Source organism: Panicum virgatum, chromosome 7K, assembly GCF_016808335.1.
Source record: "Panicum virgatum strain AP13 chromosome 7K, P.virgatum_v5, whole genome shotgun sequence".
Lineage (NCBI taxonomy): Eukaryota > Viridiplantae > Streptophyta > Magnoliopsida > Poales > Poaceae > Panicum > Panicum virgatum.
The window spans coordinates 16,139,375-16,145,283 of NC_053142.1; the positions used below are offsets into that span (position 1 = coordinate 16,139,375).

At 43.6% G+C, this 5,909-nt stretch overlaps 1 long non-coding RNA gene across 2 annotated transcripts; it reads left to right on the forward strand.

The window, feature by feature from the left end:
* Nucleotides 1–4,145: 4,145 nt before the first annotated feature.
* Nucleotides 4,146–5,338, forward strand: LOC120642918. Of its 2 annotated transcripts, XR_005662790.1 has the most exons (4): nucleotides 4,146–4,182; nucleotides 4,327–4,387; nucleotides 4,742–4,804; nucleotides 5,101–5,338. It is a non-coding gene; the product is annotated as an uncharacterized LOC120642918 (long non-coding RNA). The 2 variants fall into 2 exon arrangements; XR_005662791.1 differs by lacking the exons at nucleotides 4,146–4,182; nucleotides 4,327–4,387 and adding an exon at nucleotides 4,443–4,639.
* Nucleotides 5,339–5,909: the final 571 nt, after the last annotated feature.

A 5,909-nucleotide genomic window follows, 5' to 3' on the forward strand; every position in this document is an offset into this window, starting at 1 on the left:
GTAATTGGCATGTAGAAAACTGATTGTTACTGGCCGTGCGACGATAAAATAGTTCTGGAATTATGTGATGTGACAACTAATTGGGTTCCCATTTGTTTGTATCGGCATGTCAGGTCATGGATTAAATTATTTATTCTTTTACATAAACAACCATGAAACAAAGCCTAAAATGTTTGAACTTGGTTCACTAATACCCTGTTGGACCATAAAAAATACAACTTGAGAAAGGAATTGTGTCTCATATTTGTTCTCTTGTCGTTGAAGACAGAGAGAATAGTACACATTTGTAGTAAATAGTGAAAGAAAAGTCGTATGAACTGTTGGTATTCATGTCAGAGCTCAGAATCTGAGTTGTTGCATGCCCTATTCATTCTATTATTTACAATCATTGTAGAGTTATCATAAACAACAGAAAGAACAATGAACAGAAAAATAGTATTCTATGACATTCAGCATCAATGTCAATTTATTAATTTGCTTATCACAAACCACATGTGTGATCATAGAAAACTTGAATTCAATGTACTCCAGTAGAATCCTATCAATTTCCCAATCCCATGTAACAAAATATGTCGATGGAAAAATCTGTTTATCTTACAAACACAGCACGTTTTTCAGAGTCGTTTCATAAATACCATAAACACATAAGATGTAGTCATATTTCTGTTATCTGCCACTTCAAACATACATTTTCATAATAGCTCTAAATATACCATCCTCACGAATCTCAGAATCTAACTACTGTACAACAGATGCTCCTGCAAAAAATCCACCAATCGATGAACAAGGGGAATTATCCCTGAACACCTAATGCTGATGATGGGTACCGTGTCAATGGAGATCATTGAGCACACCTCAGATCCTGGGGAAAAAAAGACTTGAACATGCTGGCATCATTTTTATAGATTGGCTTCCTAAAAACCATTTGAATGAATATTTTAAAGAAAATCACTAGCTGTTGCATAAACACCAAGCTAATTAAGATCAGGAATTAAACCACTAGCTAAATCAGAGAAAGACCATTCCATAGACTCGGCATACCAAGCTCAATTTCAAAATGTTCTAGCTTGTTATTACTGATCCAGAGGAGGTAGGCCACACCATGAGATGCCAGGGAGAACTTGCGTGGGAACAGCCCGGAAGTCAACAAATTATTCAGTTTAGATCAGGAGAAGTGCAAGAAAAAAATGTTGTTGACACTGGACTGGATACACATGGTCAAGCTAATTAATTGATAAAGAACTTGTTCTTTCTATATATCAATTAAGGTATACCCGCAAGCAATCATCCTAAAATGAGACTGAAGATATGAATAAGAAAGCACAAATTGGCATTTGAAGAAAAAAGCATTTATAGGTTCAAATTCTTTGCTTTCAGAGACAAAGGGGTGCATTCTGAAAAAAAAAATCTCACAGCAACCCAGAGATACAGAACATGTCAAATTACCAACCAAAAATAGTGCATTTTGTGATGATTGATGAAGCTTCATCCATACCTCTTGTGCCACAGTTTACACAAACATAGATAAGGCAGTGGGGTGGACATTAGTGCACAGTCAAAATGTTGGACAGTGCGCATTAAATTGACAAGATATGGCAGCAAGTTGCAATAATGAGGTGTGCATCAAATTGATAAGATACAATGATGTCCATACACAAAGATAGGAATCTCAGCAATATATTTATGGTCTTGCAGCAAGCAAAGTGGCATGCATAATTGTATACTGAAATTTTAGAATACATAAGCATGCAAATTGACAGCAATGTTCATCAGATCAAGGATTTATGAGCATATGAGCACCTACTTGTCACATAAGGTTCTACTGAGGATGCCATAAAGTGTAATAATCAGAAACCTCAAATCTGAAATATCAACACCTATATATAGATAAAGATAGATAGATTGATACCGGCTATTATGCCCAAAGTTTAATAGGTGCAATCTAAAAAGAGATACTGATAGGATTTCAGGCAACAAAAGATATATCTGTAAGAAAAACCATTAATTGACACCCTTCTAACCTTTACTGCATAACTTGAACTATTAACAAAAAATATAAATGCAGAGAGGACTGCAGCTTGCTGGACCGATCTCATGCAGGAGCCAGATCAAAAAATGCAGTAGCTGAAGTACAAACTGATGACAATGGGAAAGGAGACTAAACCAGCACTGGCAAGCACTACCTGACAGTTGCGCAAGGAGGTCCTGTCATTGTCATTCAGCATATTGTCGAATGGTCATTGGTAACAGGGTTAGATCCAGTCATCCCAGCAGGCAGCAGTGGCACCATCTCAGCACAATAAGTAGTAAAACAGCATCCGATTGAAAAAAAAACAACCAATATCCATCTAGAAATCACATCCGCCATGCTCCAATTAAACTAGAGGTAATTAAGATCCTCTCGAAGAATCTTTGATCTGCACGCAATGAGGAATTAGAATGGGAAACATCCTCATAGCCTCGCAGGGCACCCTTGGAGGCTTGGATCGATCTGCGCACCTTGGGGATTCGGTGTGAGGTAGATCAAGAGGCAACTTGCGTAGGTCGAGGAGCTCGACAGGGCACCTGACTCGCTGGAGCATCTCCACGAGAGGAATAGCAAACTGCAGTGGAGAAGATTGGATCCCTAGGATCCATCCAACGTGTTGCTGTGGCCACCCATGCATAGAAGGGGCACACGACTGGCGATCAAATTGTAGACTCCCGTCGGAGGAGGGGCGCACCGTTGGAGGAGGCGAGCGCCAATGGGAGGAGAGCGACGGCGTGTGAGGTTGGTACGGCGTCGGGAGGGATTGGGGGCTGGCCCAAAAAATGTGGCGGTGCTGGGGGAGCACCGTCGGAGGAGGCGAGCGCCACCGAGGAGAGCGACGGCGCGGGGTGGGTGCGGCACCGGGATGGGAGTTGGGCGGTGGAGGCGAGCGGCACCGGAAGGACGACGACGCGGAGAGGGTGCGGCACCGGGATGGGAGCTGGGCCGTGGAGGCGAGCGGCTCCGAGATGGGAGGTGGGCGGTTGGGCGTGGGGACGACCAGACGGGGGTGGAGATGATGGGGGATGTCGAGTAGACCGGGCGAACCAGATGTAGAAAACCGGAAGCCGCGATCGGGGACGAGGTGCCGAATTACTAATTCAGTACCCAGGCTACAATATATACAGTAGCTCTATTGAGTATCCTTGGTATGGAATAAGCAATTCCATACCCGAGGTAGCCCGTGCACCCGATCCGCCCCGTCCCGATCACCGCTCCCTGTTTTCTTCCTCCGGCTAGCCCCGGCCTGCGTTGAACCAACCACCCCACCACCTCCATCCAAAAACCACACAACTCTCGTCCCCATCAGTTACCGTCCGGCGCCGCCCCTCCCACGGATGCGGCCAGCCCCCAATCCCGGCGCCCCGACGCCGCACCCTCCCCGCGACGTCGATCTACTCCCGACGCGCCCGCCAACCGCGCAGCTCGGTTTCGGTGCACCTCCCTACCGTTGGTGACGTGGCCCTATACCCGGCGCCGCTCCTCCCTCCCGACGCCGCACCACCGTCCCCAGCTCGCCGCACCACCCTCCCGTCGCCGCTCCCTCCCCAGATTCGCCCCCAACACCGGCGGTGCACAACCCTCCTCCCTCCCGCGCCGCACGACGCGACGCCGCTATCCTCCTCCAGGCTGCACCATCCTCCCGACAGGGCTACTGAAACCGGTGCCGCATCCTCCTCACTCCTTGCCACTGCAATATTTAGTTCTCAATTCTGATTGTGATCTATATTGTTCTTGTCTGCCTCATGTCACCTGAATCATGATTAGTTTTTTCTCCTCTCGCTGGATTTGCTGGTTGAATTTACAGCTTTAACTAGAAACTCTTCTGATGTGAATCATTCAAAGTTATGATCAATATCCGACAGTGCAGGCTGAAAAATCAAACTGAATCATTGAATAAATAGTTGATGCAGCTTTTATCCTTCTGTTTCATAGTGATTTACCCTAGACTAATGTTGAACCCACAATCAAACTAACAGATTCAGTTTTCTGTTATACAGAGCTTAGGCATAATTGCATTTTCTTTAATTTAGGAGATTGTCTGATGGGCATCATGTTTTATCCTTAAACAGTCTAAGCCCACGCTGCTGTGCGACCTCATCTTGTTATCTCATTCGTTGATTTGTAATCGCCCTATCGGATGGAGCCTTCTGGTGTGTCAGTCCAGCCTCCATATAATTTATTTATATGTAAAATAGCATTGATCTGCAAATCTTATATGCCGTAGTCTGACACTCATCATTGGCCCATATCTCTTTTTACCTACTATTCTTGGCACTAATCCCCTGTGCGTGTAGATCCTGTGCCCGCCCAGTCAGTAGATGTTCAACGAGGTTCGCCGCAAGTCCACTTATCAAGGTTATATGTTCAATAATGTGCTACTGTCTTCGTCTTGTCCCTGTTAATTTGGTGTCCTCTTTTCCATGTGCTTATTACAGTTATTTAAAGTCCAATTCTATTTTACTAAATTAGCAAATAAATTAATTAACAAGTTCTAGTTCATCACTGACATCCAATTTTATTTCTCGCTAGCATGGATACCGGTCAGTGGTTGGTGGATCGTATGCCTAGCAACCCGAAAAAAATGGCATTTATTAGCACACAGGAGAGGTCTATGCATGACATTAATTTATATCCTTTGATTGGGGCAACTCAGTTCATGTTTTTTGTCTCGTGTCCCTGCATTTACAACAATCTTCCCTTTCATTTCAGGTTCGAGGTTCCTCTCCGTCCAGAGCTATGGTCTTCTGTGTTTTCTCCTCCATGAGTTCCATGGTCAGTTTTTAATTCTTGCCCCTGTGGCTATCCCTACTCGTGAGTGCAAATGTGAGCAAGGTGGTCCATATATTTCTGTAGTTTTAGTGGCATAATGACATGAAAGCTATCCCTTCATGTTTGGGTGCAAGTGCGTTTAGCAGATGAAATAATTGTGTTTATGGAGTTCAATTTATCATTCTTGTACATTTGTTCATATCCGCTGATATATTCTATCACGAGACATTACTGCTGCTATATCTGTAGAACTTTTTGAAGCATCAACATTAATTATTGTCACATTCCTTTATTATCAGGTACTTGTAACAGAATGGGCTGAATGCTTATTTGAACAAGCACAGAATTGAGCTTGACCCTTAGCTTGAAGCCCGCGTTGGAAGGTACAATATACCAATATATCATGACTCACCAAGGCTTTGATGAAAGATAATTATGTATGTGAAGTACATTTACATCCTTTTTTGGATGCATGGATAGCAGGAAACCGCGGTCGAAGTTTATTAATGCGGATAACCAACACCTAGTATATCCTGAGATGTGGCCTAATGGCTCTTGCATTTCAAATTTACTTAACTAGGATCGGTAGTTCCTGCCTCTAGCTTGATTTATTTGTTTATCTGTAGGTCATAGATTTCCTCGACAAGCTTCTGCGTTATGATCACCAGGACAGGCTTACTGCACATGAACAATGGTGTCTTTATGCTAATTTTTGTCTGCGGCAACTCAAATGAAACTGCCTGCACGCTAGTCTAAACATCCTGTGTGACATTTTACCAGTCTAGTATCACTGAAACAAAAGGTCTCCAGATTCTCAGTTGTGAATGGTATTTTTGGCTGAGCATTTTGGTTTCTGAGCCAGATCTTTTGCACGCAAATTTATAAGACCCAACAGATTTAATTTATTTGTGCTGCATAGTATTTCCTCTTGATAATCTATTAATGTTGCCAAGTCTATCTCATCTTGTACCGGATACATATATTCTTGTAGGTGCACCCATAGTTCCAGCAAGTGAGAGCTGCAGAGAAGGACGCGCGCATAACAGGCAAGGGCAGAGACATGCTAACGGAATCATCAGATGGGCTCCATCAATCTTCAGTTGTATAA